The sequence below is a fragment of the Saccopteryx leptura genome, chromosome 2 (genome assembly GCF_036850995.1).
Source record: "Saccopteryx leptura isolate mSacLep1 chromosome 2, mSacLep1_pri_phased_curated, whole genome shotgun sequence".
NCBI lineage: Eukaryota > Metazoa > Chordata > Mammalia > Chiroptera > Emballonuridae > Saccopteryx > Saccopteryx leptura.
This window is the reverse complement of record NC_089504.1, coordinates 248,557,751-248,570,205: the sequence shown is the minus strand read 5'-3', so window position 1 is coordinate 248,570,205 and position 12,455 is coordinate 248,557,751. Positions and strand designations below refer to the sequence as shown.

General features: G+C 57.4%; 1 protein-coding gene and 1 non-coding gene across 21 annotated transcripts in view; one reads left to right on the top strand and one right to left on the bottom strand.

Moving 5' to 3' along the window:
* The window catches only part of NCOR2 (nuclear receptor corepressor 2), a 183,337-nt gene that overhangs the window by 7,013 nt on the left and 163,869 nt on the right, over positions 1–12,455 (top strand). The window lies entirely within an intron of this gene.
* TRNAA-GGC (transfer RNA alanine (anticodon GGC)) lies at positions 42–117 on the bottom strand. The gene has a single exon. It is a non-coding gene; the product is annotated as a tRNA-Ala (tRNA).

Genomic DNA, 12,455 nt, shown 5'->3' with positions numbered 1-12,455 from the left:
GAGGGGGAGGGATGGAGAAGCAGATGGGCGCTTCTCCTGTGTGCCCTGGCCGGGAATCGAACCCGGGACTTCTGCACGCCAGGCAGACACTCTACCACTGAGCCAACCGGCCAGGGCTGTCTTAAATTTTTTTAAAAAAATTTTCCATTACAGTTTACATTCAATACTATTCTGTATTAGTTCCAGGTGTGCAGCTTGGTGGTTAGATAATCATGTACTTTATAGACTGTTCCCCTGGTATGTCCGGTACCCACCTGGCCCCGTACACAGTTACCACTGTATGACTGTCTTCCCGAGGCCGTACTTCATTCACTTCCCTGTGTATTTTGTAACGACCAGTCTGTTTCATCCCCCCCCCCCCCAGGTCTCTTCCCTCCGGCGGCTATCAGTCTCTCCTCTCTGTCTCAGTCTGTTTCTCTTCTGTCCATTTATTTCGTCCCTTAGGTTCCGCATGTGATTGGAAACATGCTGTACTTGTCTCTCTGACTTCCTTCCCTCTAGGTCCACCCAGACTGTCTCCAGTGGTTGAGATTTCATTCTTCTTTCTGGGCGAGTACTATTCCACGATGCAGCATCACCTTTCGGGGGTGTTCGCTGTGGACGGGGCCCAAAGAGGATGGGGAGTTGGAGGGCCACACTGAGGGCCCGAAGCCCCCTCCCTTTGGCCTGCTCACGGTTCTTGCTGAGTAATGCTCCCGCGCACAGGTCTCATTGGCTGCTGTGGAGCGCAGCGGGAAGGGGGTGGTTAAGGCAGTGGGCAGTCGGGGCTGGCTTTTGGCGTGGTTTTTTGGCCTCATGATGCCAGAGGCTGTCATCCTCTCCGTCCTGGGCTCCATTCACCTTCTGTAACATGCTCCGTCATTTTCACAATTCCTGCAAAGTTAACTTATGACCCATCTTGTTTCCCTCTTTGCTTCGGCTGGTAGGAAGCTCAGAGCCAGATTTGCAGCCTGCCTGCCGGGGTGTGGTCTGGTCTGGTCTGGTCTGTGTTTCGGTTTTATGTAATTCGCTCTGGTTTTCGATTAGTTCGTCCCTGACTTTTTTCCCCTTTGCTCTCTGATTTTTATCTATTCGTTGGCGTCCTAAAAGTTTCTTAGCTCTTGAGGGGCGGGTGGGAGTGGGCCAGGGGTCAAGAAAAGATTGTACAAGGTGTTCTCGTGCTTGTTCCCCCGAGGGCTGATGGGGTAAGAGGCGGGTGAGTGGCCTCCGGACCAAATCTTTCAGGAGGAAACCAATGACTGGTCCCTCAGAGTGTCTTCACCAAGGTCAGCACCTGGGATCTTTGAATGTCCATCAATCAGACTTGGGAAGATGACAGGGAGTGAGATGGACGGTAAAGGATGTCCCTGTTGGAGGCCCTGTGCCCCCTGAGAGCTACATGGCCTGAGAGAAGGCCCTGGCGTGGGGCTGATTACAAGCTCACCTGGGGTAGAGTGTCACGCTGTGTTCCCAGGGATCTGAGATGGTGGCATTGGCAGTCCTGCAGGTGTGTCCACACTGAGGGACCAACCCCAGCGCTGTGCTGATGCTTTCAGACGCCTCTGCTTTCCTCTGCTGACGGGGTGAGTCTTTGAACTGGGGAGGAAGTGGGGGATAAAGCGAGCCTGGGTGGGCTGCGCTGGGGGTGGGGCTGGGGGGCTCAGAGGAAGTCCGGGGTTTTGTCTCTCCTGGGCCCCACCTCCTGCCTCCTGGGGTTGGCGTGGTTTCTGGTGACTGTTTTCAGGGGCTTATTATGAACAGAGCTCAAATGAGCTGCGGGTCTGAGTTCCTGCAGGCCGCGCATTGCGACCTGGGACAGGACCAGAGCCTCTGTGCACCTCAGTCTACCCAGCAGGGAAATGGGGCAGCGAGTGACGCGACCTCACAGCTGAGGGGAGCCAAGGGGCCATTTGAGGCCGGAGTCAGGCCTTGTCCTAACTGCTGTCTCCGGCTCACGAACCCCTGAAGCCGCCCCCAGGGAGGCAGGCGGGTCTGGGGGCCTCCGGAATCCTCCTCACTGCTCACAGATGTCCCTAAGGGGCCTCCGACCCGGCCTGTTCCATGCAGGACCCATGGCCCTCCCTCACCTCAGACCCTCCCCAGGGCTTCCTCCCAGAGTGTGAGGCACAGGCTGCAGATGTGGGGGTCACTCTCACCCGCCCTCTTGCCCGCGGCCTGGGTGGCCTTCTCTCTGGTGTCCCTGAGTCTGTCCGTTCCCTGTGGCCGTTCTCTGCATGCCTGGTGGGGCCACAGCGAGTAAGTGACCTGACTTACTCGGGTCTCCATCAGGCTTCCCACCACTTCTTGTCTTCCAGAACCTTCTCCCCACCTTGGGAGTCTGTCTGCCAGGTCCTGGCCAACCCCTGACCTCCGCTTGGCCAGTTGCCCAGCGGTCATTGTGTGTGACTTCTGGCAGGGCTGGGGGTTAGGGAGGGGAGTTTTCTTTGTGGTGGGGGAGGGTTGTCGTCTCTGGGAGATGCTGTCGACTGGAAGGTCCCAGTCAGGTCCTCGGAGGCCGGGCCCCACCGTGCCTGTGGGGAGCCTGTGGGGCGGGGGTGCCTCGGAGGGCCCTGCTTGTCCTCATTCTGAACTCCAGGCCCGCCACAGACCCTCTGGGAGTATCGCCTGGTGCTGCGTGGTGTCTCTGTGGCCATGGCAACTGCCTGGCACTGGGGCCTGCTTGTTAGACTAACGAGGCAAACCTGCTAGACTGGGGGGCGAGGGGTGGGGACAGGGACATGCTGCCCCAGGTCTCCGCCAGGTGTCTCCGCCAGGCCACCCCTGGGCCAGGAGTGGAACTGGGGGACCTGGAGCGAGTATGTGTGGAGGGGCCCAGCAGGAGTCAGGGACCCCTTCAGCGTCCTAGGGGCCTCAGGTCAGGTCCACGGGTTGGGCTTCTGGTGGGAATGATGTGTGGGTGACTCCTGGGAGACCGTCAGTTGTCTGCACCCTCCAGCCCACCCCCTTGTTCTCTGCTCCCCTGGGTCAGCCCCAGGGCTTCCTGATTCCGCCCCTGACATGGAGTGACTAGACTGCTGGTGAAATTGGCCTTGACCTTGGCCTTGACCTGGGGTGCGGCTAGGTGCAGGGCTGTGCTGCAGGGAAGACAGCTCGCAGAGAGGCCCCCTGGGGGGCCCGGAGCTGGGAAGTGGGGTATGAGGTCGGGGTGTTGGTTTGTGCTCATCTTTTCCTGTTCTCTTAATTCCTTCAAATCCAGGGTGGGCACCTGACCCCCAGGAGCGGCCAGGAAAAAATACACCCCAGCTCTCGTTTGTTCCCAACCCGTGAGGAGCCAAGGATGGCTCGCCCGGACCAGGGGACCAGGCCTCTCTTTCCACGGCCCTGTCCCCAAGGGGCCTGTGTTCCAGATTCTCGGAACAGACAGCGAGGCCACACGCTGCTTCCTTCCCGGCTTCATTGAAAAGAGGAAGAAAATGGCCCAGGCCTCCACCTCAAAGGCCCCTGGGCCTGTGTCCAGGAACCTGAAGCTTGCAATTAAATGAAACCCGATCCTTAGGTGAGGAGAGCTTCTGCCCGAGGAGGCTCTCCCAGCTCATGCGTGGCCTGTGGGGTCTGGGGGCCAGCGAGGCCCCTGCCGCTGGGAAGGGGTGGGCATTCACTTGTCAGCCTTGGTTTTGGTCCAGGTGGCTGTCTTTTATTTAAAACTATAACAACAACAAAACCCTGCAGGTGTCATTCAGGTCACCCAGACCCGCTCCCCAGAGGTATGTGACAGCCACGTCTCAACAGCACGTGTGGCCCATTTCATCTATGGTTTTATGCTCTGTTCTGCTCAGGTCTGTGTTGCTGGGTCCCTACAGGGCCTGGGGTGCTGTCTCATCCCCTACCCCCCAGGCCAGAAAAATGCATGCAGCTGCACCTTCTCCAGGGAGAAGGTGCAGGGAGGGAGCACCGTTCGTATTGGGCAGCCAACAGAGTTTATAGAACTCAACCTGGTCACTTCTTCCCCATGTTCAGACAGGCAGCCAACAGGCATGGTTATGAGTAGAGATTCTTTTTTTTTGTGACAGAGAGAGACAGAGAGAGGGACAGTTAGGGACAGACAGACAGGAAGGGAGAGAAATGAGAAGCATCAATTCTTTGCTGCCACTCCTTAGTTGTTCATTGATTGATTTCTCATATGTGCCTTGACCGGGGGCTACAGCAGAGCAAGTGACCCCTTGCTCAAACCAGCGACCTTGGGCTCAAGCTGGTGAGCCTGCACTCAAGCTGGTAACCTCGGGGTTTGGAACCTGGATCATCCGTGTCCTAGTCTGATGCTCTATCCACTGCGCCACTGCCTAGTCAGGCATGAGCAGAGATTCTGATGGCTCAGTTCTTACACCACACCACCCCACCCCACCCTACCTCCACCCCGGTGACCACTTTTTACCAGTTCTGAGTCTGAGTCATCGTTCTCTACATTATCATGTCCCTCCGGGTCTCAGTTTCCCTGATATGTAAAACGGGGGACTGAAATGGCACCTACCTGTAAGATTTGATGAGTCCTCTGCAAGGCAGGTAGAGACCATGCTATAGTTACTATTATTTTTAAAGTCAGGATTTTGTGATGTGTGGGGGCAGTTAGATCTTGTGGACAGACTTGAACTTCTGTGTAGGTAGCATTGTGTCATGGGGACACGTGACCCAGGACCGGCGTATTCACTGGAGACTGCCACACTGGTTGGTTGTGGTGTTGGGATGTTCTTCTCCAAGTGCCTTGGGGTGCTCAGGCAGGTGCTGTCCTTTCTCCTCTGGGGACCCCCGGGGCTGGGGTCACCGCTTGTGGCTTTTCCAGATGCTGCACTGGGGCAACACTGGATCCCACCCTCTGAATTGGGGTGTGGACTCTTTTTAAAATTTTTTATTTTTTATTAAGTGAGAGGTGGGGAGTCAGAGAGGCAGAGAGACAGACTCCTGCATGCACCCTGACCGGGATCCACCCAGCAACCCCCTACAGGATGATGCTCTGCCCATCTAGGGCCTCTGCTCCGCAACCAAGCCATTTCAGCGCATTAGGTGAGGCCTCAGAGCCATCCTCAGTTCCCAGGGCCAACTTGCTCGAACCATTTGAGCCATGGCTATGGGAGGAAAAGAGAGAGAGAGAAAGAGGGGGAGAAATGGGAAGTATCAACTTGTAGTAGTTGCTTCATGTATGTGCCTTACCCAGGCAAACCAGGGGTTTCAAACCAGCAACCTCAGCATTCCAGGTTGATACTTCATTCACTGTGCTGCCGCAGGTCAGGCGGGCTGTGAGTTCTCCCCATCCAAGTCCTCGGGTGGGGCTGTGGTTTGACAGCTGCCTTGCGGAAAAGACGTATTTTGGTTTTTTAGAGGCAGAACAGACGTTTTTCTGTAAATTAGAGAATTAAGAAACAAAAAGCCTGCAAATAAAAAAAAAAAAGATTACCACGTTCCCCCCCCCCCCCCCCCCACAGTCAGAGTCACAGTGTCATGTGGGTTTGGATGAGAAGGACCCGCCTGCTCTGAGCTCTGCCGCGTGGAATTGCAGTGGGGGTGGTGAGATGTCATGAAATCTGCAGCCCCCTCTCCAGGCCAGACTCCTGGGGGCAGGAACTAAGGGGGTCTGGGCTGTGGCTTGGAGTCCACTGAACCGGGTTTGAGTCCCGTCTGCGCCCTGCAGGGCCTGCATGGCGTGGGGCCTCGTTTCCCTGGCCGGCCCTGCACGCATTAGGTGCTCAGTGGATGGCTGAGAGAATGCATGCAGCAGGATATCTCAGTCCATCATTTGGGCCGGATAATTCTGTTTGGGGGGCTGTTCTGTGCGCATCATAGGATGTTTATTTAGCAGCCTCCCTGGTCTTTATGACTGGTTCCCTCCCCCCTTCTGCATTGTGTCAACTGGAAACAACTCCAGGGAAACGACTCCAGACATTGTCCTCTGAGTGGGGCAGCCGCCCCCTCCCCCAGGCCCTCTGTGGGACGGGAAAGAACCTTAGAGAGTGCGTTTTCTTGGAGTCAGTCAGTGCCCAGTGGGTAGGATTTGTTCATTCAGGTGATTTCCTGAAGGACCTACTCTGTGCCGGGCGCTGTCCTTGGTGCTGGGTTGCGGCTGAGAGCTGGGTGGGTAGGTGTGTGCGCTCACCTCCCGGCCATGTTGGGTATGGTGGTGACTGAAGGCCTCCCTGTTCCTGCCTCTGTCTCCCCTTCTGTGGAGTAGTAGGCAGGTCCCGTGAGGAGCTCTGCCACCTTGGGTTGACTGTTTTCCTTTTCTGGTCTCAGTTTCCCCACCTGGAAAGGGGTTCGTGGTAGTGCTTGCCTCCTGGGTCGCTGTGGGGATTAGGCCAGTCACTTGACCCTGGGCACATGGTGCATAGTAGGTGTTTTGTGACAGCGAGCCAATGACTTGTACCTAGACGACGAAGACCAGCATGCACCCCACAGCCCTCGGGGTCACCGAAGACCGAAGTGGGTGGTAACCCAGGGTGTGGTCAGGATGCCTGCCTGGCACCTTCTCTGTGCCTGGCTGTGTGGTGGGGGTCTTGGTTGGTGTGTGTGTGGGGGTGCTCAGCTGCCCTCCTCCCCTGGCCCCCGAGGAGCCGGCTCAGTGGAGATCCCTAAGGCGATTAAGTGGGTTCATTTGATCCTGAACGTGAACTTGAGCAGGCGGCTTATCTCCCGGAGATGAAAGCCCGGCGGGCAGTGAGCCACCTGGCCCAGGCAGGGGGTGCGGGATTTTATCCTCCACCCCTGCCCAGCTGGGGCCCGTGCTGGGGGGGGCTGTTGCTCCCTGCCCGCCCCCCACCCCAGCCCTCCCCTTCAGCTGCTGTGGGGCGGGGGCTGAGGGCTGGGAGCTCTCTGTGGCCCTCTCAGGCGGTGGGCACGTGCCGTGTGCGTTCATCCGGCCGACTCAATCTCGGGAGCTGGCAAACGCCATCGCTTTTCCCCGGGTCACGGGTCACGGGCAAAGCCATCGAGGCTGAGGGAGGTCAGGGAACTTGCCCTGGGCCACACAGTGCCCCCTCCTGATAGAACCAACCTCCAGGCGACATTTACATAACTCAGCACCTGAGAAATCCCCCTCTCCTCTGCGGTCTTGACTTTGCACAGGGCGAAGAACAGCAACAGAGCCCAGCGTAACGCCCCCGCGCGGAGTAAGGGGAAGTGAGAGAGAGGGAGGCCGGGCTGCTGCTCCCATGTGGCATGAGTACATGTCGCCCGGAGAGAAGTGAGAGCGGGCGCAGGCGGCTCTCGGAGCTGAAAACACGAGAAAGTGATCGTTTCAAAAAAAAGGTGCTTGGATGGGTTCTGGTGGGGCGATTTGTTTGTGTGTTTGTTAGTTTGTTTCCCTAAGGAGTTCATGGGCTGGAGGCTTTGCATCCAGAGGAAGGTGGTGGGCAAGGTGCCCCTGAGGCAGGGGAACTTGACCTTGGAGTCCTGGAATGGCACTGCCTGTCAGCAGCACTTGCTGGCCGGCCACGGCCATGATGGATTGAGTGGGTACGGGCACGGAGCCAAGCCCCCATGTCTCGGCGCTCGTGGTCATCAGGTCCCGGGGCTCCCGGCATATGTTGTGGGCGCCACTGCGGAAGCCGTAGGACAGACAGGTGCCCAAGTTCTTCACCTGAGATGAGGGGTGGGTTTGGAACACAAAGTAGATGACTTTCCCCCAAAGCTTTCTTTATTTTTCTCAGTTGAGACACAGAGAGGACCAGAGGCAGGATTTGGCGAGGACGCAGTGGGGTGTGGAGATGGGTGCGCGACACCTGGGGGTGGGCAGGCGGCACCCGGCCACCGCGTCCCCTCCCAGCGCGCCCTAGGCCTTCACAGCGCTCCCCTACAAAAGGGCGCTGGTGGGTTTTGTTTTGTTTTTTTAATGGCCAGGTCATTTGAAAGTTGTCTGGAGAGGGTCCCTTTTCATGGTGTGAGACTGTCCACCGGGTTGAACGCCAGTTACAGGACAGCCAGAAACATCCCTGTGTGTTCTGGGATGGAGGACACAGCCATGGAGACCCCCTCTGCCCCGACAACACAAGATAGTAACAGTATCAACGTGCTGCCATGGTGGGAATGAGACCACAGCAGGCAGACCCTCTTTGTTTTCTCCTCGGTTGTAAGAACAAGGACAATAAAGGCACCGGACACTATAAGGGGAACCCCCACCCCCACCCCCACCCCCGGCTCTCTGGCGTGGACCTCTCCAGCAGCCTCCTCCTGGCCCCCAAATCCGCTCTTGGTTTTTTCTGCCTTCTGTTCTCCGTGCTGCAGCCAGGAGGGTCCCGTCAGAAGGATCTCCTGCTCTCACACCGTGCTTTCTTCCTTCTCCTCTGAGAATGACCTCCGAGACCCCTGGGAGCTACTCCGCCGTCCTCCTGGCTCCTGCAGCCACATGCATGCCGTCCATGGGCCTTTGCACTCTCTGTTCCCCCAGCTGGAATGCTGTTTCCCAGACGTTGGCACGGAAGCCTCCTTGCTGTCTGCTGGCAGGTGTCACCCTTGGGGGGTCCTCCTGATGCCTTCCGATTCGTTCTTTTGTGTGTGGGCCTTCCCACAACGGGCCACATCCCAGGAAGCAGTAGCTGAGTCTGCCTTGTCCCCTGCTGGTTCCCCAGGGGCCCGGAGCAGTGTTGTGACTTAGCGGGGACTCACTCGGTCAGTTTGTGTTGTTGGCCAAATGGGTCCCTTGGTGGTGAGACTGGGCCTGGCATGACCCAGCAGAGGAAGAGGACAGGTGCTGGACATGAGGCTCTTGTCCCTCAAGTGGCTTCCGCCCCGTCGGGAACAGGCCAGACCAGGGCGCTGGCCTAGGGGAGGAATGGTGCCCTGTCTGCTGTTTCCTGCCCAGGAGCGAGGCCCTTGGGGCCCGGGTGAGGTTGGGCTCAGCTGGGCAGTGTTGCCCTGGGGTTCGTTTTGCAATGTCCGGACACATTTCTGGTGGTTCCTACCTGCATGGAGGTGCCAACAGGTGTAACGGGTAGACGGCTGAGGAGCCTCAGGAACTCAGCACTGAGTTGTGGCCTGGGCATGCGGGGTGGGGAGGGCACAGCGATGTCCCCCTTCTATGCTGTGTCCACATCTCAGTGGCCCAGGGCAAACCCTTGGGCGGGGTCTCTACGCATCCTGGAGTTGCTTGTCCTTGCTGGCACCAGCATGGGGTGGCCTGTCATCTCCCCTGGCTGCCACAGCCTCTTACCCCCAGGGTTGAGGGACACCCGGAGACTCTGAGAACTGTAGGTGTCCAGGTGGGAAGTCCTCCTCAGAGTAGCCCCTTCAGTGCCCTTCTTTACAGATAGGGAGGCTGAGGCTCAGAGAGGGCGAGGAGTTGGCCCAGGGTCACATATCACAGCAGGGTCTGGACACGGGGGGCCTGATGTTTGACCCTGTGAGCCTGCGCGGTGGTGCCTCCCACCAGCCAGATGCCACACCATCATGGGCATTGTGGTTCCTTATTTTACAATTCAACCATTTTTTACTCTTTCAAGTCAATGTGTATTTATATATTTAGTCATGGTTCATTTCTGTATAACTTATATTTATGTATACTTTTTAAATTAAAACATTTTTTTCCTATTGACTTGAAAGAGGAAGGGAGAGAGAGAGAGAGAGAGAGAGAGAGAGAGAGGAAGAAACATTAGCTCATTGTTTTACTTAGTTCCATTTAGTTGTGCAAAATTAATTACCTGACCTTGGCGTGCTGGTATGATGCTCTATCTTATTTTATCCTGAACTTTTTTTTTTTTTCATTTTTTTTTTTTTTTTTTTCATTTTTCTGAAGCTGGAAACGGGGAGAGACAGTCAGACAGACTCCCGCATGCGCCCGACCGGGATCCACCCGGCACGCCCCCACCAGGGGGCGACGCTCTGCCCACCAGGGGGCGATGCTCTGCCCATCCTGGGCGTCGCCATGTTGCGACCAGAGCCACTCTAGCGCCTGAGGCAGAGGCCACAGAGCCATCCCCAGCGCCCGGGCCATTTTTTTTTTTTTTTTTTTTTTTTTGCTCCAATGGAGCCTTGGCTGCGGGAGGAGAAGAGAGAGACAGAGAGGAAAGCGCGGCGGAGGGGTGGAGAAGCAAATGGGCGCTTCTCCTGTGTGCCCTGGCCGGGAATCGAACCCGGGTCCTCCGCACGCTAGGCCGACGCTCTACCGCTGAGCCAACCGGCCAGGGCTCTGCTCTATCTTATTTTAAAAAATACATGTATATCTGGTCTATCCACACAATGGAATACTATTCAGCCATAAAAAGGAAACAATATGTCGATACTGTATAACGTGAGTGAACCAACCTTGAGGACATGAAGCGGAGTGAGAGAAACCAGACTCAAAGGTCACATAGTGTCTGATTCCATTTAAATGAAATGTTCAGGACAGGCAAGCCATATGGACAGAATGTAGATTAGTGGTTGCCAGGGGCAGGGGCGGGGGGCTGTTGAGAGACTGTTCAGTGGGTTGGGGCTTCCCTTTTGAGGAGCTGGAAAAACTTTGGAGCTGGACGGGGTGGTAGTGATTGCACAACCTCGTAAATGTGCTGAATGCCACTCACTGACTTGTTTGCTTTCTAATGGTTCATCTTATGACGTCATGTGACTCTCACCTCAGTGACAGAACCACTGGGGGAACTTGGGAGAGGTGCCTTCACGCATCTCTGCTGGTATTTGTCACTGAATCTACACGTTGGCTGTGTGGGGTGGGAGGCTCCGTCACAGGTGAGGAACTGGCTCAGAGATGTTCAGCAACCTGCCGAGACACACAGCTAGAAAGCAGCGTGAGTGACGTTATGTCCTGGGTCTCAGGGCAGATCCTGAGATCACTGTGCTGTGCTGGGGTGGGGGGAGGTCTCCCTGCGTGCTGAGCCCAGCCAGGGCAAGGAGTAGTCTGTCACTGGGGGTGAGGTGGGGTGGGGTGAGGTGAGACTCTTCTGCTGCCTGCTCTCCCTCCCCCCCCCCCCCCCCAAACACCGCTGAGGGCATTCCTCGGCCAGGGCGGATGGCTGGCCCTTGAGTGGCACTGGGCTGTGAGTCTGAATGTGACCCATGTACAGGCTCCGGCTAGTTCGTGGGCCCCTGGCCTAGTGGCTGTTCTGGGCCCCTGGGCCCCCACCCCCACCCTGACCACAGAAGCAGGAACTTTCCAACACAGAGCTCAGCCGGCTGACTGTGAATCAGCGCGGTTCACTCTGGGGAGCTGGCGGGGCCTCTGGGGCTGTTTTCAGTTTCCGAGGAGTTTCTCACTCTGACTCAGTGCCATGCCTGGCCTCGGTGACCCGTGCTTCTGAGCACCTGCTGAGCTGAGCTTTTTTTTGTTGTTGTTCCTGTGGGACAGGAGCAAGTTGCCTTGGGCCTTGGTTTTCCCATCTGCGTAAGGGGGGCAGCCAGGGAGGGGTTGATGGGCGTCTCTTGCTTCACGTGTTCAGGGTGTGCGTGGAGGGATTTGGTGTGGACACGGAGGGCTGAGTCCTACGTCTTGTCCTCGGAAGATCTGGGTGGAGGGCTCTGGGTATGTCCGGTCACTTCTGTTCTTCACTGGCAACCAGCCAACAAACTTGGGGTGTGCATGGTGCCCATCAACGCCTGAGTGTACCAGAGGCCCGGTGGGAGCCTGTGCTCTGTGTCCACTCATCCCAGCCTGGCTTGGGACCTGCATGCAGTCTACGTTTCCTAGGTGATGGGCTTGTTGACTGACGCATGAGCAGGGGTGGTGCGCCTCAGTAGTGAGCTTGAACTCGGGCACCTGCTCCGGGCCGGGCTGTATATTTTTTTTACACAAAGTAGCCCCTGGCATCACCCCCATTTCACGGATGGTGAATCAGGCTCAGAGAGAAGCAAGGCGATGTCTTCAGGCTTTGCAGAACAGCTGAGCTGGGATTTGAGCCTGATCCGGCCTGATTTTCGCCCCCCTCATTGTTATCTGCATTTCATAGTGGAGGCAACAGCCTCGGAGGACTTGAGCCACAGGTGCTGGGGGCGCCCCAGCTAGAACTCTGTGCGCTGCCACTGGGAGCAGCGCTGCGTCTCTGGGGAGATCCTGGGCTGCTGGGATGCTGCAGAGGCCCCGTCTGTGCAGGGGGTCGCCGCCTGCAGGATGGGCCGGTCTCTCTGGGTGGGGTGGGTCCAGGTCTGATGCTGGGGCAGGGGCTGGTGCTCAGACGGGGGCGTTCCACGGAAGGCCGAACCTATGGGTGGAGAGTATGTGGAGGGACGCCCGTGGCGGGGAGACAGGAAGGGCAAGGGGGAGTTAGAGGACGTGTGGAGGGCCCTGCTCTCTGCCAGGACCAGGTCAGCGGGAACCACCCTCCCGCCTGGGTTACTGGAGTCTCTGGACTGTCTCCGGGGCCCTGGTGACAAATCTGTTTCACTATCTCTTGACCCGGGCAATTAATTGCCTTGGCGATCGATGGCTCCACAGCACCCTGGCTCTCCCGGGTGGCGCCGGGGCCGCCCTGCCACCACTGGTGGCCCAGATCCTCCCCTGCTCATGGGTGGGGGGTGTGCGTGGGGGTCTGCGGTGGATTTTCTTC